This window comes from Protopterus annectens, chromosome 6.part0 (genome assembly GCF_019279795.1).
Source record: "Protopterus annectens isolate FY-2018-M chromosome 6.part0, PAN1.0, whole genome shotgun sequence".
NCBI lineage: Eukaryota > Metazoa > Chordata > Ceratodontiformes > Protopteridae > Protopterus > Protopterus annectens.
The window spans coordinates 1151962608-1151988490 of record NC_056737.1 but is presented as its reverse complement, the minus strand read 5'-3'; the positions used below and the strand labels follow the sequence as shown (position 1 = coordinate 1151988490).

Below are 25883 nucleotides of genomic sequence, written 5' to 3'. Positions count from 1 at the left end.
GCCAGTATTTAAGGATAATGTCCTCCACTTCATGTGAATTACTCGAAAATGTGTGAATGAAGCTATTCCCAACTTCAAGGTTCACCCTTTGTTCATATGAACCGTTGTGTGCCCAGAGCCTAATAAAGGTGAATATTTGGATTCCCTGTTTGTCAATACTTCCTGAATCATGACATCTATTAAATGGTCAGGGTTTCCCTTCTCCAAAAACAATTTTTTAAGAATCCCAGTTTCATTAAGAAAACCTTCAAGGGAACTAGACATCCTTGAGGCTCTAATAAGCTGTCCTTTAATAATACCCTTTTTCTGATAAAAAGGGTGCCCACTATTAAAATGTAAGTATGAGTTAGAAAACGTGGGCTTCCTAAATATTTTTGAATGAAACTTAGAATTAATATAATCCTTAGTTAATGTGATATCTAAATAATTTAATTCATTTAGATCAATTGCATGGGTAAATCTTAAATAATTGTACTCAAGTTGATGTACTCTATAAAAGCTCTAAATTTATTCTCTGTGCCATTCCATAACAAACAAATATCGTCCAACAATCTTCTGTAACATTTTATACAATTAATCCAGGGGTTGATAAACACATACTTTCGTTCCCAATAATACAGTACCAAATTGGCATAAACTGTGGCACAAGGGGTCCTCATCGCGACCCCTTTTCTTTGTCTGTAAAATTCTCCATTAAAGAAAATAAAATTATTGTCCAATATTATCTCCATAAATTCCACCACTAAACTAATAATTCTGCTGTCCAATCCTGATTCTGTAGTCAGCACCTCCCCAAACCATTCAAGTCCTGTGTTGTGGGGGATGCTGGGGAAACAATTCAACCACATCTATAGTCACCATAAAAAGTTGTGTGTTAAACCAAGCATGATCAGTCCCTTTTAAAAATTCCCAAGAATCCTTACAAATTTGTTCAATGGTGGACAAAAACTTTTTGAGCTTTACATCTATAAACTTAGCTAATAGTTCTGTGATACTGCCTGAACCCGCTACAATGGGTCTGAATTTAAGTGGGTCTAACCCCTTGTGCATTTTCGGAATACTGAAAATTATCGGAACCTTAGGATTGTCCACGTAAAGACAATTGTATAAATTCTCATTTATTGCCCCTTGCAACAGATGACATACAAAAAATAACTAATTTTAGAATGGGCAATATTAATTTCATTTTTAGATACTACTTCATACTGATCTACACCTTCCCGGTTAGGGAGGAGTTGGGAGACCCATCTGGAATATCATGAACTTTACTGGCAATTAAGACTGGACTCAACTAGAACCCCGGGATTAAATGATAGCACAAACATTGGGTGTGTTTTAAAATTAAGAAGGGCTAGGCTCTGAATAAATTTGATTTTTATATTGTTATGTTTTATAACAATTTATTAAAAGCATTTTTTATAATATATATTTTTTATAAAGCATTTTATCAAGTTTAGAATGATTAGTTCATATAAAATTTTTTTAAATTTGATTATGTTTTATGTATATGATTGATTTGGGAATTGTAATACATGATACGGAAAAACAAGCACACATTTTTGAATGGGCTTGAAAGTGTATTTTAAGTTAATTGATGATAATTAATTTGTTGATCAGCTGACTTAGAAAATTGTTATTTAATGGTGAAGGGATGGCTTTTGCAAGTATTTATTCCTTGAAAAAGCCTGGCAGTGGCCAGGTGAAAGTGCTTGGTTTTACGTGTTTGGTGTACATGGTGTATTAAAATTAAACATTTTACTTCTAGTTTGGCTCCGGGTCCTGTAGCATTTGGATTTATTCATTTTTCTGTAAGAATGTCATGACACATAGTTACCATGCATGGATCAGCACAGCCTGACCTTACCACTGCATGCATCATGTCTGTTCTGTATGACAGTGTTATTGTTAGAATGTCATGACACATACTTACCATGCACTGTCATGTACAGCCTGACATTAACACTGCATGTATCATGTTTAGTATGAGTAACACTCTTCTGTATAACTGGCATGATACACAGTTGCTATGCACTGTCCAATGCAGCCTGATATAGGCATTACATACATTATGCATAGTATGCGTGACACTGTTAGCAGTTGAGTGTCATGGAATATAGTTACCATAGGCTGTCCAGTATAGCCTAGCAGTAACACTGAATGCATCATGTTTGTTTTGTGTAACACTGTTACTGTATCAATATTGTGACACATAGTTACATGTACTGTCCAGCACACATCACCTTACCACTGCATGCATCATGTTTAGTATGTATAACACTGTGTATGAATCTCTTGACAGATAGTTACTATACACTGCCTAGTATAGCCTAACATTATCACTGAATTCATCATGTTTGTTTTGTGAAACATCATACCTCTCAACCTCTTAGTGCAAGAGATCTGGACAAAGACTAGCAAACTGGGGGGCACAAAGGTCCAAAAAATAGGGACATATTTTACATATTGTTCTTATAAGCTTATAAAGTTGCTAAATTAACAGGATTTGTTTTAACATACTTTTTTGAGGGATTTGAAGTCAGAAACTCAATTTGTATGTCATTATTTAGTGACTTAAATCCTTAGATCATCCAGTGATTTGCCAAAAAAACACAAATTTTATGAGGAGCAGACCAAAAATATGAGACAAAAATCTGGACATTCTGAGGAAATCTGTACAGCTGAGAGGTATGTGTAACATTGTTACTGTACCAATATCATGACACATAGTTACATGTACTGTCCAACACACATCACTATTGTGCAACTTAAAATCACGAAACTCCACGTTTCTGAATTGAAATGTCGAAACTGGTTTCCTGGAAAACCAGATTCCACCACAGTGAAAGTTAGGAGACATTTCTGAATGCCTCCAAACATCATTATGCTGGGGGGCAAGCCCCCCTGCGCCCCCATGTTCTTCCAGATGATGAAAAGCAACCCCAAAGCATGATACTGTCACCACCATGCATCACTGTGGGGATGGTGTTCTTTTGGTGATGTGAAATGTTGTTATGCACCAAACATACCTTTTAGAATTGTGGCCAAAAAGTTCAACTTTGGTCTCACCAGACCATAACACATTTTCCCACATGCTTTTGTGAGACTTGATGTATTGTTTTGCAAATTTTAGCCAGGCCTGGTTGTTTTTCTGTGTAAGAAAAGGCTTCCGTCTTGCAACCCTATCCCATAGTTCAGACATATGGAAAATATGGGAGATTGTTGCCAGAAGTTCCTGCAGCTCCTTCAGTGTTGTGTAGGTCTCTTGGCAGCCTCCCTGACCAGTTTTCATCTTGTATTTTCATCAATTCTGAAGGGACATCCAATTCTTTGCAACGTCACTGTTGTTCCATATTTTTTCCACTTTTTGATGACTGTTTTCACTGTGTTCCATGGTATATCCAATGCTGTGGAAATTTTTTTGTACCCTTCTCCTGACCGATATCTTTCAACAATGACATCCCTTTGATGCTTTGTAAGCTCTCTGCGAACCATGGCTTTTGTTTTAGCAGGCAACTGAGTAAATGTCAGGAAAATCCTACTAGGACAGCTGAACTTTATTTGGGGTTGGTTAATCAGAGTCTCTTTAACTGATGTCAGGTGTGCACCCAAGAAGACTGAATGTTGTAATTAAATCAAAAGGTGCTTGAACAAAGTATTAGTTTAAGGGTGTACACACACAACAAAATATTAGTTTAAGAGTGTGCACACTTATGTAGGCAGCGTATTGTAAGTTTTTTTATTTTTTCAATTGAATTGTACAGGTTATAGGTCACATTAAAGGTGGGAAAAGTTTTGAAATGATTTATTGTGGTCCTATTTTTTATATCACAAAAACCTGGCATTTTAACAGGGGTGTGTACACTTTTTATATCCACTGTAGTTACTGTGCATTGACCAGCAGAGCCTGACCTTAATACTCATGCATTATGTCTGCTCTGTGTAACACTGTTACTGTATCAACGTTATGACACATAGTTACATGCACTGTTGAGCACAGACTGATTTTAGCTATGCGCATATCATGTTTAATATGTGTAGCGCTGTTTATATATGACTGTCATGACACATAACTAATATGCACTGTCCAGAACAGCTTGATATTAGGACTACCTGTATCATGTTACTGTGTATAACACTGTTTATATATGACTGTCATGACACATAGCTACCACGCACTGCCCAACACAGCCTGAAATTAGCATTCCATGTATTATGTTGATTATGTGTGAGTGTTACTGTATGGATGTCATGGGATATAGTTATCACTCACTGTCCAGTATAGCCCCATATTAAGACTTAATGCATTACATTTGTTCTGTGTAACATTATTACTGTATGAATGTCATGGCACATGGTTACTATGTACTGCCCATAACAGCTTGACATTAGCACTGTTGTTTGCTGTGTGTGACAGTGCACCATCACTGTGTGCATGGCAGGACCCGTGTCTCTGGACTAGATGTTATTGCTTCACCCACAGTTCATATACTATATCTGTCATGGTCTGGAGGGGGGTTTGGCTGTTACCAGTTGATGTTCCACCACACTGTCATCAAATGATGATGATAATGAGACTTCCTTTCAACGTGTGTGTGTGTGTGTGTGTGTGTGTGTGTGTGTGTGTGTGTGTGTGTGTGTGTGTGTGTGTGTGTGTGTGTGTGTGTGTGTGTGTGTGTGTGTGTGTGTGTGTGTGTGTATATATATATATATATATATATATATATATATTATATCTGTGTGTGTGTGTGTGTGTGTGTGTGTGTGTGTGTGTGTGTGTGTGTGTGTGTGTCTGCATGCACATGTACATATGCACTCTGATCACATCAGCATCCTTAGTCTGCACAGTCTGCCTTCTAATTAATATATTACAGACCACATAACATGCTGAGAACATCCTGCAGGCAGTGGCAGTGTTAATTCTAGAGCCCCTCTCCCCAACACATGTCAAGGCAGTGGAAGTGTGCTTTGACCAGACAAAACCCATGCTCTCAAATATTACGTGTTTGTGTGTATGTGTCCGTGTGTGTGTGTGTGTGTGTGTGTGTGTGTGTGTGTGTGTGTGTGCATGCAAGTGTTTGTGTGTGCGTAACTGTGTGTGTGTGTGTGTCTGTGTGTGCATCTGCGCATGCAAGTGTGTGTGCGTAACTGTATATGTGCGTGTGTGTGTGTGTGTGTGTGTGTGTGTGTGTGTGTGTGTGTGTGTGTGTGTGTGTGTGTGTTATATTGCTGTTTTGCTACATTCTACTTGTTCTATACAAGCATCATACACTGTTGCTACAGCGGACATCTTGTGTCACCTACAACACAGTATAACAATTTGAGATGGGGAGTTAATATGCTTGCAAATAGATTAGATGTAGCTTTATACCTTAATATTAGCTGTGGCACAAGCACCTGCATTTATGAGCTTAATATCCCTGTGGTACTTCACTTTGCAGGAAGTGGCAAAATAGCTGATATGTGTGTGTCATATTTTGTAGGCATGCCTGGGTGCTGTGCAGACACATTGGTAATGATCCCATGCATATTACACACTACGTGATATTCACAGAATGCTGGGGCTTTCTGTCCACAAGCCTTTGGGACTATGGGTTAGGTGAGGCCTTTTTTTGCTATATTATGCAATATATGGCACACAGTACCTCAGGGAGTGAGCAATGTCATAGAAGACATATCTGACTTTAGCTCTTACCTGTCATGCATTAGGAAATGACATATGCTCCTCCACATCTAAAAAGAATCATGTCAAGGAGAGTATTTTAGAGGTAGATACCTGTGAAATACCCATTTAATCTGCAGCTGGTCTCTGAAAATGTAGCTAGAAGAGAACAAGCTGTAATTACCTTGGTCACTACAGGTATGGAAAAGTCACATGGTCCTATTCATATTCCAATTGATGCTTTGTGGGGGTGACACATGTCAAACAAAACATTTACAAAGTCTTAATCAACTGTAACATCATCAATGATCTCTTGATCAGGAACATTATGATAGGGCATCTACTAACACTAATGTTTCTGTTGACACCAGATGCTACCTCGCACTTAAAAGTCAGAGTTACTGGTATTAAGAACAACAGAATGCTGCCGCATGGCTGATGCTGCCCCTACTCATGACTGATGCTCCATGATGGCTGCTGCATGACTGCTGCATGAATAGCACTGCATGGCTACTGTCAGTACTGCTGCATGACTGCTGCCATATTATAGCTGCTGCATGACAGCTGCATTACTAGTGGTGTATGGCTGCTGCCACTACTGCTGCATGACTGCTGCTCCATGATGGCTGCTGCATGACTGCTACATGACCAGTGCTGCATAGATTCTGCCACTACTTTTGCATGACTGCTGCTGCAGGACTGCTGCTCCATGATGGCTGCTGCATGACTGCTGCAGGACTAGTGCTGCATACCTTCTGCCACTACTGCTGCATGACTGTTGCTCCATGATGGCTGCTGGATGACTGCTGCATGACTAGTGCTGCATGGCTGCTGCCGCTACTGCTGCTTGACTGCTGCTTTGTGATTACTGCTGCATGACTGCTGCTGCATGACTGCTGCTGCTCCAAGCATTGTCAGTGCTTTCTTTGCCCTTGTCTATACAGGACTAAGTTAGTGCACAATTTATTTTGAATGGGTATATAACTATGTTCACCTGGCATACATTAGCATATCATTAGGACCTCATTTAACTACCCCATTTCATTTGAATGTTAGTATTAGTCATTCGTGCAATTGGGCTCATTGTTCTTTAATGCAACATGACACTATGAATTGTTAGTAGGCTGTACCAGTCTGTGTATTTCCAACTCTAATGCAAATGTGTGCTGCATGTTACACAACTTGTAAATGAATCATTCAACACTTTCAACATGCCAGCTCTGTGCATCATTTTCTAGATCTAAGCCTTCTGTGTACCACACAGATGCAGTAGTTCTTCTTTAGGGAATGTCAGGGTGTTCCTTCTACATTACCTTTCAGAAGCCAATGACTGACAACTGGGAGCCATTATTGAATCTCCAAATGATATGGCTATTCTACAAAAGGGTCTTATAGAAACAGATGCTTGCTGCCAGAGCCATGGGCTTAAGCTCAATGCCTAGAAATGTATAGTTATCCCCTTTGGGAAAAAACATGTACCCATGAATTACCACATAGGTGGCAGTACACTAAACACCAAAAGTGTGATAAGAGACTTAGGGACACAGTGGTCTCACCTTCAATAACCACATTGCCACAACAGTCAGGAAGTCCTTCTATGTGGCACACCTCATCACTAAGGGCTTTTCATCCAGTAAAAAGGAGGTCATTGACCCTCTGTACTCATTAGACCCATTATAGAATACAATGCTTCATTTGGTATGTACCTCTCAAGACATCTGCAACAACTGGAAAGGCCACAGAAATACCTCACTTAAAGAATCACAAGCCTAAACCAGATGCCCTATGCTGACCATCTAAAAAAAACTCCAGCTATACTCTATCGCATATCGTCTACTCAGAGGTGATCTCTGCTTAACATCCAAGGCCATGTCAAACCCAGAGCTGCTGGACATGCTCCACTTAAAGAAATCCCAATCCCTCAAAGCCACACGCTCCAGGGATCTAAACCTTGTCATCACAATAAACAAAACATGCTGGAGGGATAGGTTCCTGACCCAGAGACTCCCCAGACTCTGGAATAGACTGCCCATACATGTCAAGCAGAGCACCTCTTTGGCTCTCTTCAAAAGGAACTTTGACGATTGGATGGGAGATAGGAAATTCACCCCAGGGATCACGTCAGTCACCCTGCTAGACAGGGGTCCAGGGAAGTAAATATTTTGGGAAGAAATAGCCAGGGAATTGTTATGGCTAGGCTTGTATAGGCCCTAGGGCCAATAGCCTAGTACCAACCTATGAACCTATGAACCTATAATGTCTGCATGATAACTATTTTCACAGTCTCCACATTTGCTTGCAGTACTGTTAACCTCGCTTTCATCTGCAATGTTTCTGCATTTTGCTGCCACATTTTCATTGTTTCTTTTTTGGTAGTTCTGTTGCTGTCTTTAGAGCTCTTTACCTTCCTGCATACACCACCAAGGTCCATTTTTCAGGTATGAGATATCCCTTGCAGTTTTACAGACCATTATAAGGATGTAGGTAGTCTTGCTGTCTACTTCACCAGCAGTTCGAGTAGACCATGTCTACAATTTATTGTATTTATAACTTATCAGTTCTGCCTATGGCTGCATTCTTTTTATATTGGCTTGGCCTGGAGCATGCAGAAATGGCTATAGGTTATAGGTTTGTACTAGGCTAACTGACCTTGTGGAGTATTTAAGCCTAGTCAATTACCCCATGTGAGAATCAAACCCCGCACCCTGTGTCTGCAAGGTAAACACCTCCGTCATTATGCCAACCTCCCACTAACTAAGCAAACATTTTCACCTGGATCAAAAGTACATCCTATATCCTGAATCTGAAGGGAGAGGTGGAAAATGGCTAAATAGGTAATGACACTTCAATGCTAAAACTTTAGTAGCAGTTTAAACAGGACTGGTCTCTTTATTTTAGGAAAATGCCGTTGGCAATAAAGGCATAACCTAGTATCACTAAATAGGGCTGAATATGGGAGATGTGCCCCACATTAATGTCATGAAATTGTAGTCTGTCACTGTGGACAAGGCATTACCAAGGGCTAAAGGGAATCTGAGAAGGATGAATATGAGAGGCAGCGAACTTTTATAAAGTCATACTTGCAGGTCACATAAAGTGCTTCCTTTGTTTCAGGAATAGATGTTTCTGGACTGTGCACCCAACAGTGTCACAGCATTAAAGGCTGATATGCCAGTAAGGTGAATTGCGTATCCCTCTATTTTCCTTACAAGAGGTTGTAAATTGAGTGAAGGCTGGAAACTGCACTTGATAGTTAGATTAAAGTGGCCTTCAAAATATTTATCTTCTTAACTAAGGAAGCTAAGCAAGCCATTGCACTCAATGTATTACTACCCTAATTGGAATACTCCCTCCCTGTAACTGCCTTACATTCCTCATAAAATATGCATATCCTCCAAAAGGCAGAAAACATAATGTTATCATTCATTCATCTAAACTATTCCCACTATCATCATGTTATACAATGAGCAAGAAACAACTGACTTCCATCAGAGAATAGTGCCTTTTCTTTTTAATGCTCTGACACTTAAACGACAGAGTGAATGCTGTAACCTCACCATTCAGCAGTTCTTGGTGCACAGAAGCTCAACATACAATCTCAGGAATACAGATAATGATGTCTGTGCCAGACCACCCTATAAGCTAGCAATAGCGCAAAATCCTTTTCCAAATTTGTTCCAGTATCACAAGTGATTAGTTCAAGCACTACTCTCAATAAATCTATTAGAAAGCACACCAGAGAAACCACACAGTGTTATTGCTTTGATAACAGTGGTTGATCAACTACGCTTACCCAAAGGCTGCAAATATTTACAGTTCTGATTTTTTTTGAGACCTAAAACTAATCTTTGCAACAGCTGTTTCCTTCTGACATTCAACTTGTCTTCATAAGTGTCTTTAATTGACTACTGTATGTTTATGTTTTTTTATACCTTTCCTGACAGCTTTCTCTTCCTACAATGTAGGAAGAAATATGTTTTTATGACTTTTTCTTACCACAGACTTTCACTGATTATATACTTAGTATTGTGGCATCAATTATATTATTCATATCTTGTGTTCATATTATTGCATTATTGAAAACACCTTTTATATCCTTGTTATGGTACAAATAACTAATTCTTAATTAAAAATCATCAGCTTTGCTTTGTATAACTATTAGAAGTCTTTGTGTGCCATTTGGCCTGGCTCACACTTGAAAAGGATCTTCAGGCCAGTGTACTTACCCAATTAACAAATGTATAAATAGATAAATAGTTACTTGAAAAGTACATGTGCATTTGGGGGTACAATTTTATATGGTGCCCTGAGTTTCAGCATTATAAACAGTATGTTACCCATCTGCATGTATACAGTCCCCATTAAAGCTTTGTACTTCCCTTAATATATACACACGCCTCATTCACATTTCAGTTACTGCGTTTATTATTATTATTATTATTATTATTATTATTATTACTATTATTTTATTTTCAGTGAAAGGGTCAGAAAATGTTTGTACCTTTGAAATTCCATAAAATGTGAAAGACAGCAAGCATTTTAAATATGTTATGCATAGGACCAAAACTCAAGTAGTAGCTGAGAGTTATTGTGCTTTTTCCTTTCAAAAGGAGACTCTTACATCACTGAGTGAAATCATCATTCAAAAGAGAACTAGACATTAAGAGTTGCATAGTTCACTAGCATGTATATTACAAATGGCATGTTAAAAATGTGGAATGTGGACCACAGATAATATTACACAGCATCACATCTGTAAGACAATAAGAATAAAAAACCCTCTCAGCAGAAATCATAACGATGTAATTTATCATGTAATATTTAAAGCAACTAACACCCCAGTGCACCCTTTGATATTTTGCCAACTGGAGGCTTCTATTTTACATATTCAACACCTATTTGCCAACTAGAGGCTTCCATTTTGCATATTCAATACCTATTTATTATTATTTTTTTTTTATTTTTTGGAAAAATATTTTATTCTTTTTTTTTAATACAATGTGTACATACAAAGTCACGTGTACTAGTATATATATGTATATATATATATATATATATATATATATATATATATATATATACATATAGATATATATATATATATATATATATATATATATATATATATATATATATATAAAACACATTAACAGATGTCTTCAGGTTAACATTTGTGTACAGTGAATAAGAAAAAGTATTTTAAATATTCTAGAGGCATTTCTATAACTTTGTCAGTTTATTGATCTACTAATTATCCTTTTCACCTGTTAATTTTTGCCTCTTGTAAAAACTGCCTGAGTGTCTACAATGTTTTGCATATTCTCATAGTTTTCCAGAAATGTCACTGATGCAGTCATCTGCAAACACCATTCAGTTTTTCTTCTAGCTAGAAATAACAAATAATTTTAATGGAAAAAAATAATTTGAATCCCCCTTTGGTGCTTAATGCTACAAAATATAAGGACATATAAATATATCTTCCAAACAAAAAATACACATTAATTTTAGGCCTGATAGTTTTATATATTTCTGTAAACATAACTAAGAAGCCCCCTTTTTTATTTACACTTGTAGTTTTGTAAAAGTTGCAGTTTGTGAATTCCACATGGCCAACCTGACCTGAATTTGACCATAACTACAAGTGCATTGCTCACAATATTCTTACTTAATTTTCATAACAAATCACCTAGATTACTGGTCTTGTAAATATGTTGCATGAGATAACTGGTATGGCAAGCAAGCAACATCTCAAATACTTCATCCCCAAAGAAACAAATGCTGTATGTGCATTTTTCTACACAATTTCAAATGACATAAATTATCCCTTTTTCCTCAGAGCATGTTTTATGCTTTAGTTCTCATGTCATAAGAAGATACTAAAGAAATTAATCTGGTAACTATAGATTTCTTTTATCCTGAAAATGTCAAATGTGCATGTGTGCTGTCATTTGAGAGGCAAAAAAGAACAGACAGATGGCTAAATAGACCTACTATTGATATCTAACAATCTAGAAGTATATCTTTAAATTAATTTGAACTACTGCACCACATTTCTCAGAAAAAAATATGCCCTTGGTCTCATATATATAGAATGTATTTAGTTGGTGACTTCAGACATAAACACTCACAGCTCTAGCTTTATGAAATGTATATGCATGCATATAAGTCTAAATGTAGCAAGAAAGAAAAAGCATGAATCCCATGTTTTGAAACTTTGTATTACAAATACTTCTGGCATACTAATGTCGCTACTCTCTCTACCAAGCTTGATAATACTCTATTGTCCTTTAAAATGTATTTAATTATTCAAACTTTAGCCAAGCATTCCTGCTCATATCAACTCCTTTAAGAAGTCTGAATAATTAAGTGAGCAGAATATACTTTTCAAAAATTCCAGTGTTGAGTTTTACAAATAGTAGTAGATACGGCAGAGTCAGTTTAAATTTTATTTCAGTGAATTTTTCAGTGATGAATATAACAATATAAAATAACTATGTGTCTGTAAATTTAATCATGTAATGTGGATGCTATGTTCCCTTTTAATACTGTTCTAATGTCAGTATTTCCAATACCACTGTAAGTACACATGGAGTCTGCCTGAACTGCTGACTTAATGCAGAATGAAAACTAGGACAGAGACTCAGGTCTAAGGTGACGAGATAGTTAACATAGCGAGAGTTGTACTGAATTGTCTGTCACTATTATTAGATGTGAGTAGCTTTACAAAAAGGAAGCAGCATTATGTAGGAAGGGGCTTCAGGCAGAAGAGAACGGTTTAGTGTGGCAATACATTGACAAATATAAAGAACACAGTTGGAACCCATGACTCTGAAAAGCTGACCAGAGTGAGACAACATGTGAATTGTAATGAGCTTGTGAAGGTTAGCTGCCCAAGGCAGAAATGTGTGGCTGTTGTTAAACTCTATGTTTACAAGCCTAGTTTAACATTTGATTCTGAGAAACTCTTATCTCACAACTTTTACAGTTTAAATCATCAACAAAGTACTGAGTTTTTACTTAGGAGTGAAGTCTGTTTCCACTTTCATTGCCAGCTTAATTTATACAGTAGGTTCATAGGTTCATAGTTGTTTGCTAGGCTAATGACCACAAGGGTGACTTTAAGCCTAACCTTATATCCCAAATCTCTGAAAATCTCTGGTACTCTTGCTAAGTGTAAGCAGGGGCTTGGGAGTTGAAATATCAACAAGTAGGGGCCTGGAAGATAAACCATTTACAGGTCATCTGCGTCCATCAGAGACATAGGTGACAGACCAGGATGAATTTCCTGTTCCCCATCCAATTGTCCAAGTTACACTTCATTGGGTTGCAGAGGAACTCTGCTTCACATAGATGGAGAGCCTGTTTTAGAGAAGGGGTGGTGTCTGGGATATATACCTGTCTCTCCCTCAGGTCCTATTTATATCACTGGCAAAGTTTAAGTCTTTAGAACAGGTAATACTGTTGCTGTTTGTTTTGAGGATATGCAGGACATCCATCGAAGTGGTGTCTGACAATGGCTTGTATACCAGCCACAGATCTCCCCTCAACAGCCTATAGGAGACAGAATACAGATATAGGGCCTTGAGGCAGTCTGCATAGGACCTGTTATTTATGCTCTGTATTCTTTTAGTGAGGAACCTCTGTGGATGTTCCATTAGTTAGATATGCCTGGTTAGGTACATACTAAAGGGGGAACTTTACTCAAGGATAGGTCTGATGAATGCTGAATACAGTGGGGCAATGACTTCTTGGACATAGATGCCATACCTTTGTTTATAAGTTGCACAACATAGAATGCTTTCCTCACAACTGTAGACATATGATGGTCAAAGGCTAGATTACTGTTTATCTGTATGATAATATGGCCAACTACCGCATAGCCAACTGGAGTTTTGTAAAGAATGATATGTCCTTTGACTATCAAACTGATTTATATAAGATACTTGTGTTACAAATGTATTAGAACTATATGTCATTTGAATATCAAACTGATGTGTGTAGATGCTTGTGCTGAAAAAGGATCTGTGAGGTTTGCTTGCATTAAAATGTATCAACAGTGCACCCTGCTGAAATGAAAAGAAATGTATGTGTACTACTGTAACTGAATTAAATGTATATGTTTTAATAGAAGACACTGAGACAGTAATGGTTAACTTTAAGAAAAATAAGGGAAACGTAAATAAGCTGTTAAACCATTAAAATGGTACCCCATAGTGCTGAATAGGACTGGAGATGCTGGGTCTGGGAAAGAGCCTTTGTTCATTAGCTCTGTGAAAAGAGGGGAAGGCCCCAGGCACTGCCATAAACATTTGGATGTGTATTGTGACCATCTGTGCTAAATTCATGTCTCAGCTTCAAAGGGGAATACTGTGAGAACTGAGAGTCAGGTGGCCAGATGAGTTCATTTTGCTAGCCCTCTTGGAGATTATATTTTAGATATTAAAAAGAGGAATCTCAGAGTATTGACTATTCTGTTTGAGAAGCCTAACTAGAAAGACCCTCACCCGCAGCATCTTGCCTTGGGGTAGTAAGTAACTTAACTAGGGAACAGTACATTTTTTTAGACTCAGTCAGGAATATAATGAATCTTAGTTCAGAGAGTGTTTTTCTTTATTTGTATGAGTCTGTCCATCAATGTTAATTTCAGTATTTTCTGTGATTTGAACTCTGTGGTTTACTGTAAATTTATATTCAATATTTTCATGTTCTTTTATTATTTATTATTAAATATATTTAAAACATATTGTGGCTAGTCCTTGTAGAAAGTATCTAACCTTTGAGTGTACTTATATTTATTTGGTGACACTGTATGGGCCACTCCAGAAGGTCTAGCTGTCTTGGTAAACTACTCCCATTTGTATTAGTATTAATATTACACAGTATAATTAGACACCCTTTGTTAAGGGCCTTAGAGTAGCTGATTGTGGAGTTTCTGGTGGTGGTGATAACTACCTTATAATCTGGGCAAAATGGTGCCATAGCTAGTAAATTTGTGCTAGCCTTTATCAGGTGTGTGTGTGTGTGTGTGTGTGTGTGTGTGTGTGTGTGTGTGTGTGTGTGTGTGTGTATGTGTGTATATAAATTAGCCAGCTACTTGGGGCAGGGACAGAAAGCACTGGGTTTACAGAGAGGGTGCAGGAGGTCTTGGCTTGGACACTCAGCTGAGGATCTAACCCTACAGCTGTACCACTGGGGAATTTTACTGGGGATCTAGAGGTAGACAGATACAAAGACATCCAGACCCTGGGCTGAGTATGTTCCCTGTATGCTCTTAAGGGAAATTGTACTTGATGCAGAGAGGCCTTCATCTGGAAATACTGAGTGTATCCATTTGTATTCCATGTGCACATCCCTATCCTGTGTTAATGGTGAGGATTCAGGTTCTTTGATTACTGGTCCAGCATGGGGATGACACATATTGGTGGCTATCACATATTGGTAGCCGTGGTGGGCATCACAATGTGTGTCCCCAAGTCCCTGACTATTGGGTCATCTCTTAGGTGTGTGTTGTCAATATGACTGTTACCATGGATGGATGACTTCTGAAGGATACTGTTTTGCATTTCTTGGCATTCACTTTTAGTCCATGGCTCTGACACTAGTTATTTGTCTGTGTCAATTCTTCCTGGAGAACATTTGTGTCGGTGGGGGATTCAATGACAGGTCCTAATTTGCAATCATCTACAAATTTAATCAGGCAGAGGTCATAGACATTGGCATTGATTTTAGTGAAGTAAATGCAAAAAGAAGGGGTCCCAGGACGGATCCCTGAGGGACTCTGCTAGTGAATGGCCTCTTTGTAGAGGTTCTAATATCCTGGGTCCTGTCTGTGAGCCAGCTGGTATTCACTGGGTGACATAAGGGTTTGTACCTAACCTCTTAAGTTTGTCAACAATGCCAGAGTGAGATATTTTCCCAAATGCCTTGGCTAGGTCAAAGGAAGCAGTGTGAACCATTTCGCCTTCATCCATTGCTTTGGTGACCTTCTCAAAAAAATCCACCAGGTTGACTAGGCTTGACCTGCTCTTGATGAAACCAAATTGGGTTGGGTCCAGTACCTGGACGTTTCCTATATCATTATTAATAATTTGCATCATAATTCTTTCCCTGGCTTTGCATATGAGACTAGTGAGACTTATAGGTTCATAGGTTCATAGGTTCATAGGTTGGTACTGGGCTATCTGCCCGAAGGCATATATTAGCCCAGCCACATTGTGCGGTATTCACCGCCCCTTTAGTAGTTCCCTAGACCCTTGTACTTGCAGCTAGTAGCCTTGGCCCCTATCTAGTAGAGCTGTTGGTGTGAGCCCCGGTGTGAACTTTCTGTTACCCATCCACTCATCAAGGTTCCTCTTGAAGAGTGATAGTGAGGGGCTCTGTCTTATGTAGATCGGGACCCTGTTCCATAGTAAGGGAAGTCTCTGCAAAGGGAATCTATCCCTCCAGCATGTTCTATTCATTGTTGTGTTGAGGTTTATATCCCTAGAGCATGTAGCTCGAGTAGATTTGGTTTTGCTAAGATGGAGCATGTTCAACAATTCTGGGTTGGACATGGCTCTATATGTTAGACAGAGATCGCCTCTGAGAAAGCAGAATGCAACAGAGAACAGTCTTAGCTTTTTCAATCGTGCTGCATAGGGCAAATGTTTGAGGCCAGTAATCCTCTTGGTTAGGTACCTCTGTGGTCTCTCCAGCTACTGGAGATGTCTAGCCAGGTACATTCCAATTGGTGCATTGTACTCAATAATGGGTCTGATGAGGGAAGAGTAGAGGGGCACCATTACATCCTTAGATCTTGATGCAAACCCTTTTGTGATCAGATGGGTCACATAGAAGGATTTTCTAACCACTTTGGCAACATGGTTATCAAAGGAAAGCTGACTATCTACTTGGGTCCCTAAATCCCTTATTTATTCTTCAGATTTCAGGGGATTACCTCCTATGTTGTAGTTTGCGGGTACTCTGTTTTTTCCAAAGGGGATTACTACTCATTTTTTTTGCATTTAGCTTGAGACCATGGCTTTGACACCATGCATCAGTCTCATTTAGGCCATTCTGGAGGATCTCCATGTTGGCCAGAGACTCTATTATAGCACCCAGTTTGCAGTCGTCCGCAAACTTAGTCAGCCACAGTGCTTCCGTGCTTGCCTGTACTTCTGAGAAGTATATGCCAAACAGGAGGGGCCCCAGGACAGAGCCCTAAGGCACACCACTCATTACTGGTCTGGATTCGGACATAGATCCTGCTACTCTTACTTTATGGGATCTGTCTGAGAGCCAATTTGCGATCCATCTTGTGATGTAAGGGTTTATGCCCAGGCTGGTGAGCTTATCAATAATACCTGAATGGGGAATAGTGTCAAATGCTTTAGCAAGGTCAAGGTAAGCCATGTGTACCTCCTTTCCCTTATCTATAGCCTGAGTAACTGTCTCAAAGAAATCCACCAGGTTCAGGAGGCATGATCTGCCCTTGATGAAGCCGAACTATGTGGGGTCCAGCGACTGGAGGTTCCCAATCTCTCCATTTATGAGTTCCATAATGATTCACTCCATAGCCTTACAGATCAGACTGGTCAGGTTTTTTGGTCGGTAGTTCCCAGGGTCAGTTGTGGCCCCACCCTTGTGTAGCAGGACCACCGTTGCTGTGCGCCATTCTATGGGCACATATCCTGTGGAGAGGCTGAGACTGAACAAGGTATTAAGATACGGGGTTAATTCCTATTGGAGATCGCGTATGACACAGCCTGGGACACCATCTGGTCCCATGGAGGCAGTGTTTTTAGCTTTAGATAGAGCCTTGTTAACCAATGTATCAGTAATAATTGGACTTACACAATCCCATGGAATGGTAATAGGCCCTGTAGGTGGTGAGGGGGGGGATTTGCACTGAACCTGTCAGCCAAGATGCTGGCAATGTCAGAAGGGTCAGTGTATTTTGTTCCATTTTGTACTAGCTCAGAACAGACCTGAGCATTGCCATTTAGGTTTTTGACGTAGCCATAGAAGGCCTTATGGTTATCCTTGGCATCCTTGGCAACTTTCTTTTCAAAATTACCTTTAGTTGACTTGATGAGGGCTCTCAATTTCTTACTAATGCTGATCAGGGATGATTTCTCTACTTGAGATTTGGCCTTTTTTTGTATAAGTCTCCTCCTTTTATTGTAAAGTTTGCTTATGGTTGGGGTCCACCAGACTGGTTTCTTCTTGCTTGAGGAAGGAGTCTTGGTTTTATTTGGGATAGTACGGTCCATGCAATCCTGAAGATGAATATAGAGTGCCTTGGTATAGGATTCTGCATCCTGGATATCATTATCCTTCTGCAAGGGAATAGTGAAGCTTTCCACTTCAGATGCAAGTAGTTTGAAGTTTGCTTTGGAAAGGTTTTTGACTATGGTTTCTTTGACTGGGGGAGGTGGAGGGGTGAGGATGTCCAGGGTTATCAGTTTGTGGTTGGATCTGACGAAGGAGGGAGTGATAATGGGTGTGGTACAATGGGCGCCCATATTTATGATGATTAAATCCAATATGTTGTCCCCTCTAGTGAGGGAACATACTAGTTGTTTAAGGGCATTTGAATTTATAAATTCTATGAATCACTAAGCATAGGAGTTGGAACATTGGTAGTTCGCCCAGTCTATACCAGGGTAGTTGAAATCACCTAAGATTATGGTGTTGGGTAGGACCTTTATATTTTCCAATGTCTCAAGGAATGCAGAGTGAGCATCTTGGGACATGGTGGGCGATCTATAACCGGCTACGACTTGAAATGTGGTTTTGCCTGCTGATAGTTGCACATGGATGATCTCTGGGGCATCATGCTGCGCTACTAACCTGGATATATGGGTATCCTTGATGAATATGGATACACCTCCACCCTTTGTACTGCGATCCGGTAACTGAGGCCGGAAGGTATGATATGAATTGTAACCTGACAGCGCTATGGTGCTCTCTTGAGCCTTGAACCAGGTTTTCGTCACTGCACAAACATCGATTTTCTCCATGCTGAGGAGAGCCTCGAGTGTGTGCATTTTGAGGTTGAGACTTCTGGCATTGAGCAGCATTACTCTTAGTTTTTGGTTACTTGTGCTGGTTACGGTGGTTGGTTTGTCCTTTGAGCCTTGCCTAAAAAAGGCACTATGGGGACGGCAAGAGCCTTGGTCAGTATTCGAAAACCTAGGGGTGACAGGTGCAAACCATCTCTGGCAAAACAGCAAGGCTTGTCTATCATGTCATCCCAGGCAGACAGACACTGGATCCCCTTAGAATGACACCAGAAGCTTAGCCAATTGTTGAAATTGATCATTTTGTCTTTGTATTGTGGTATCATTCTAGGTGAAGGTAGTATGCTACTCAAGGTCAGGGTCATACCAGCTTGGGCTACATGATCAGAGAACTCCTCAATGTCTCTTTTCATGTAGTCCAGGGAGGCACATCTTAGACCATTCATACCAATATGTACAATGACAACGTCATACTTGTACTTGTTCTGGAGTGACCTAAGTGCCTGTGTTATGTGGCGGATCCGAGCACCCGACAAGCAGCTGACAGTAACCTTCTCCTTGTTCAGCCTGGTGAGTGGAACATCCATGTGCCTTACTATAGAGTCGCCTATTACTAGCTTGTTAGGTATGGTGTTTTGCCTTAAGGGCTGTTGTGAGGCACACTGCTGAGGTGAATTATGTGTTTTCTGGCTTGTGTTTGGGGGTGCAGGTTGCTTGCTTGTCTGCTTTGGAGGGCACTGTTTCTTTTTCAGATTGGTACCTAGTGCCTCCAAATATGTTTTTGTGTATTTATGCATATGTTTTGCCGGTGCTTGTTTTGTAGATTCATGTGTGACAGGTGGTGTGATGCAAGTGTGTCCCTTATCCTCTTGATTGTCTGTTACAGTCACGGGTTGAGAGTGCTTAGCCTCCAGTCTGGCTGTGTATTTGCATCTCTCACAAGTGTTTATGTCTAGAGGTAAGAGGAGAGGGTCTGTAGTTTCCAGGGTCTGTAGATGGCACCCTTTGTACAGAGGGATGACTGTTGCTGTTCTCCATTCATGAAGCACAAAGCCTATTTGGAGATATAGTTAAATAGCAGTTCCAGAGGCCCTGATTAGTTATATTTCATGCTAATTAGAAGGCATTTTGGGATATTGTCTAGTTCCACTGATGAAGTGTTCTTGGTTGTAGAGAGAGCAATGAGGACCTGTTCCCTAGTTATAGAAGGGGGAATCATATTTGATGGTATTTCCTGAAGGAAAGTTGAGGGGGAGAGAGGGAGGGAGAAGGTTAGAGCTAAATTTGTCAGTAGGTTTGCTATATCTTCTGGCTCAGTATAGGTGGCTCCATTAACAATGAGCTCCGTATTGCCTTTGAGGTTGTTAAAGATGAAATGTTCTGTTCATTGGCAGAGCACTGCTGTTTACAGACTACAGACCTTCCTTACAGCTTAGTTAACCTGTGGAGGTGGGATCTTGAAGGAAGGCTGCTTATCCCAGGCAAGATAACCCTTATTTATTTATAAAAATACTCAAGATGTTTTTTTTCCACAATCTGTATAACATGTACAGGTTATTGCGGGAATTCTTATGGCGATTCAACATGTTTGGCTAACTGGGTTGTAATATCTAAAAGAGAAATCCTGCTTAATTTTCTGGATTTGCATATTGGTTACATTTTTGTTTCTGAATATAAGAACTATCTATACACACCAATATAAACTGTTCTGCTGTTACAAAATGCAATCCTATGTACACCTTTAATCTCAAGTACATGCATGATTATTTATTTATTTAACATTTGTTTACTGGGAAAGTCCGAGTTGGAACAAAGAACATTTTTAGCAGCGGCCCAGGAAGAAATGCTCCAGACGCATGTCTTTGTAATGTGGGAGGAAACTGGAGCACCTGGAGGAAACCCACACAAACGCAGTAAGGACATGCAGACTCCACACAGAAGACACCCCAGCCAAAAATCAAACCAGAGAACCTCTTGCTGTGAGGTAACAATGCTACCGCTGCACCACTGAGCCGACTTTGATTACCTAAGTGTCTCATGTACACCAGGAATAATGGATATGCTCAATGTTTCTTGAGTTTTACAAATGTCAACCTGCAACAGCAAGTAGTAAAATGACTTGATGCTCCTCTATTCTGGACGTGATCCTTACACAGGATCATAGGAGGTTACCAGGCTAACGTCCACAGGGGGCCCTTACAAACCTAGCCAATTCGTGATCCTTACACAGGATCATAGGAGGTTACCAGGCTAACGTCCCCAGGGCCCTTACAAACCTAGCTAATTCGTGATCCTTACACAAGCTCATAGGAGGTTACCAGGCTAATGTCCCCAGGGCCCTTACAAACCTAGCCAATTCGTGATCCTTACACAGGATCATAGGAGGTTACCAGGCTAATGTCCCCAGGGCCCTTACAAACCTAGCCAATTCGTGATCCTTACACAGGATCATAGGAGGTTACCAGGCTAACATCCCCAGGGCCCTTACAAACCTAGCCAATTCATGATCCTTACACAGGATCATAGGAGGTTACCAGGCTAACGTCCCCAGGGCCTTACAAACCTAACCAATTCGTGATCCTTACACAGGATCATAGGAGGTTACCAGGCTAACGTCCCCAGGGCCCTTACAAACCTAGCCAATTCGTGATCCTTACACAGGATCATAGGAGGTTACCAGGCTAACGTCCCCAGGGCCCTTACAAACCTAGCCAATTCGTGATCCTTACACAGGATCATAGGAGGTTACCAGGCTAACGTCCCCAGGGCCCTTACAAACCTAGCCAATTCGTGATCCTTACACAGGATCATAGGAGGTTACCAGGCTAACGTCCCCAGGGCCCTTACAAACCTAGCCAATTCGTGATCCTTACACAGGATCATAGGAGGTTACCAGGCTAACGTCCCCAGGGCCCTTACAAACCTAGCCAATTCGTGATCCTTATACAGGATCATGGGAGGTTACCAGGCTAAAATCCCCAGGGCCCTTACAAACCTAGCCAATTCGTGATCCTTACACAGGATCATAGGAGGTTACCAGGCTAACATCCCCAGGGCCCTTACAAACCTAGCCAATTTGTGATCCTTACACAGGATCATAGGAGGTTACCAGGCTAACATCCCCAGGGCCCTTACAAACCTAGCCAATTTGTGATCCTTACACAGGATCATAGGAGGTTACCAGGCTAATGTCCCCAGGGCGCTTACAAACCTAGCCAATTCGTGATCCTTACACAGGATCATAGGAGGTTACCAGGCTAACATCCCCAGGGCCCTTACAAACCTAGCCAATTCGTGATCCTTACACAGGATCATAGGAGGTTACCAGGCTAACGTCCCCAGGGCCCTTACAAACCTAGCCAATTCATGATCCTTACACAGGATCATAGGAGGTTACCATGCTAACGTCCCCAGGGCCCTTACAAACCTAGCCAATTCATGATCCTTACACAGGATCATAGGAGGTTACCAGGCTAACGTCCCCAGGGCCTTACAAACCTAGCCAATTCGTGATCCTTACACAGGATCATAGGAGGTTACCAGGCTAACATCCCCAGGGCCTTACAAACCTAGCCAATTCGTGGTCCTTACACAGGATCATAGGAGATTACCAGGCTAACGTCCCCAGGGCCCTTACAAACCTAGCCAATTTGTGATCCTTACACAGGATCATAGGAGGTTACCAGGCTAATGTCCCCAGGGCCCTTACAAACCTAGCCAATTTGTGATCCTTACACAGGATCATAGGAGGTTACCAGGCTAATGTCCCCAGGGCCCTTACAAACCTAGCCAATTTGTGATCCTTACACAGGATCATAGGAGGTTACCAGGCTAATGTCCCCAGGGCCCTTACAAACCTAGCCAATTCATGATCCTTACACAGGATCATAGGAGGTTACCAGGCTAACGTTCCCAGGGCCCTTACAAACCTAGCCAATATGTGATCCTTACACAGGATCATAGGAGGTTACCAGGCTAACGTCCCCAGGGCCCTTACAAACCTAGCCAATTTGTGATCCTTACACAGGATCATAGGAGGTTACCAGGCTAACGTCCCCAGGGCCCTTACAAACCTAGCCAATTCATGATCCTTACACAGGATCATAGGAGGTTACCAGGATAACATCCCCAGAGCCTTACAAACCTAGCCAATTCGTGATCCTTACACAGGATCATAGGAGGTTACCAGGCTAACGTCCCCAGGGCCTTACAAACCTAGCCAATTTGTGATCCTTACACAGGATCATAGGAGGTTACCAGGCTAATGTCCCCAGGGCCTTACAAACCTAGCCAATTCGTGATCCTTACACAGGATCATAGGAGGTTACCAGGGTAACGTCCCCAGGGCCTTACAAACCTAGCCAATTTGTGATCCTTACACAGGATCATAGGAGGTTACCATGCTAATGTCCCCAGGGCCTTACAAACCTAGCCAATTCATGATCCTTAGACAGGATCATAGAAGGTTACCAGGCTAACGTCCCCAGGGCCCTTACAAACCTAACCAAGTTCAACCCATGTTCCTAAGGGTGTCTGGTTTAAGCAGACACTAAAGATCAGCACCTATTGCCTCTGTTCAAGAGGGACACAGGTGGAACCCCTGGGGTAAATTTCCAGTTACCCATCCAGTCATCCAAATTACACTTAAATAGGGCCAATGAGAGGCTTTGTTTAACATGAATAGGAAGCTTGTTCCAAAAGTAGGGCTACCTCTGTGAGACAAATCTGTCTCTCCAACAAGTTTTGTTGATATCACATACCAGGTTAAGGTCCTTTGAGCGAGTGACCAGTGTGGTACTTGACTTGCAAATGTGCAGCATTTCCATTAAAGCTGAGTCACAGACTGCTCTGTATGCAAGGTACTAGTCGCCTCTGAGCAGTCTGTACAACACAGAGCAAAGTGACAATGATTTAAATCTGTCCGCATAAGACAGACCTTGAAGACCCTGAATTTTCTTTGTAAGGAACCTTTGTGGTCCCTCCAACTGCTGCAGGTGTTTGGAAAGGAACATGGTAAAGGAAGTGTTGTACTCTATTACTGGCCTGATGAAAGAGGAGTACACGGGGTTATAACATCTTTTTTCTGGAGGCAATGCCCTTACTTATGAGATGAACAATATAAAATGCCCTTATTATCACTGTGGAGACATAGTGGTCGAAGTTAAGGTTGCTGTCAACTTGTGTGCCCAGATCTCTCACCACTGACTGCATGCTTAGGGTATTAATATTGATGTGGTAATTTGCAGGAACATTACCCTTGCTGAAGGGGATGATGATGCATTTTTTTTGCATTACGTTTAAAACCATGACTTTGGCACCAATCATTAGTCTGTGTAAGACCTTCTTGCAGGATGTTGACATCGCTAGGGTGTTTCAATTATCGCTCCCAGTATGCAGTCATCAGCAAACTTTGTCAGCCACAGTCCTTTAGCTTTAGCCTGTACTTCGAAGACGTAGATTCTGAACACTAGGTGTCCCAGAACCTATCCCACTGGTTACAGGTCTGTTGGAGGAGGTGGAGTCCCCTATTTTGACTGTACGAGTTCTATCAGTGAGCAGTTTGCGACCCACCTGACAATATATATGGGCTGATACCCAGCTGGGTGAGTTTATTAATGATGTTAGAGTGGGGGATTGTGTCAAATGCCTTGGCTAAGTCTAGGTACACCATATGCACAGATCTGCCCTTATCTTGAGCTTTGATGACTGTCTCAAAGAGAAATCCACCAAGTTTAACAGGCATGCTGTCCCCCTAACAAAGCCAAACTGGGCAGGGTTGAGTGTTTGGAGATTTCCTATATCTTTGTTAATAATGTCCATGATGATTCATTCCATGGCCTTGCAGATAAGGCCGGTCAGGTTAATGGGTCTATAGTTTGCGGGGTTTGTGGATGCACCCCTTTTGTGCAAAGGGATGATGGTAGCCATTTTACTTTCTGCTGGGATGAAGCCAGTGCTTAGGCTGTGATTGAAAAGCATGCCCAATGGTGATGCTAATTCCTATTTTAACTCATGTAGAACACAGTCTGGGATGTTGTCTGGTTCCACAGAGGCTGTTTTTGTCCTTGGAGAGGACATTTAAGACCTGCTCCTTGAATATACTGAGTGGGAGACAGGTGTTAGGGACATTTTGGAGTATATGTGGCAGGGACAGGGGAGTGAAGTTTTCATTGAACCTGTCAGACAGCAGGCTTGCTATATCCACAGGTTCTATATATGTAGTGTCATTAACTATGAGTTCAGCAGAAGTCTGGGCCTTAACTTTGAGGTTACGGACGTAACTAAAGTGCACCTTGTGGTTATCCTTAGGTAATGAAGCTAATTTGGATTCGTAGTTAGTTTTGGAGGACTTCACTAGGAGTCTTTTTTTCTTGTTTAATTTCTGGAGGGAGTGTTTCCGGTTTTGAGACTGCTCCTTCCTACTCTTAGACAGCAATTTCTTTCTCTTGTTGTATAGCCTATTAATGACAGTTGTCCACCATGCAGATTTGTTTTTCCTTGAAAATCTTACTTTGATTCTATCAGGTATGACAGAGCCAATACAATTGTACAGGTGCTTGTATAAAGCATTGGCTTATAACTCAGCATAGGTTTCTGTTCCATCAGTGGGGGGAGGGGCTACAAACTTAGCTCAAAGCCTGTATTCCACCCAGGTCCATATTCATGGTTAAATCCAGTCATGAATTGGTCAACTTTTCATTTGAGACCAGCATCTTCCCCAAAACCTAGAAAAGTTGACATTCAGGGATTTATCCAAGGGAAACCCACTTCAGCTTATAGAAGACTAAGGCAACTATCCAACTAGCTTTCTGCAAAATGACCCAAATGAAGGGACAGCCACTTACATCTACACATTTTACAATCATCTTAACATTTGCAGTGAGAAGTCAGTACCCACCTTCTCAATATAATAATAAATTCTCAAATAAGCCCCTCTGGTCAAACCTGTGTCAATACACTGTGCAACAAATGGAGAAAAATAAAGAGAAATCTTTCTCCCTTCTCAGGAACATGCTGAAACAGAAAAACTGGGATCTTAGAAAATGTATTAGGAAATGAAAGTACAAAGCACCACAGGCACTAAGGAAACTATTTCCCGCTTATAGCTGAATAATGTCCAATAATGCACCAAACAACTCCAGAAGGGGACCCTGAAGTCTCTGGATATAACAGTCCAAAAGTTCTACATGATGGCTAATCCCACACACATAGATGGAACAAAA

General features: G+C 40.7%; 1 protein-coding gene across 2 annotated transcripts in view; it reads right to left on the bottom strand.

Annotated features, from left to right (window-relative positions):
• KCNH7 (potassium voltage-gated channel subfamily H member 7) overlaps positions 1–25883 on the bottom strand; it is a 2626261-nt gene that overhangs the window by 373107 nt on the left and 2227271 nt on the right. The gene's annotated exons all lie outside the window — the stretch shown is intronic.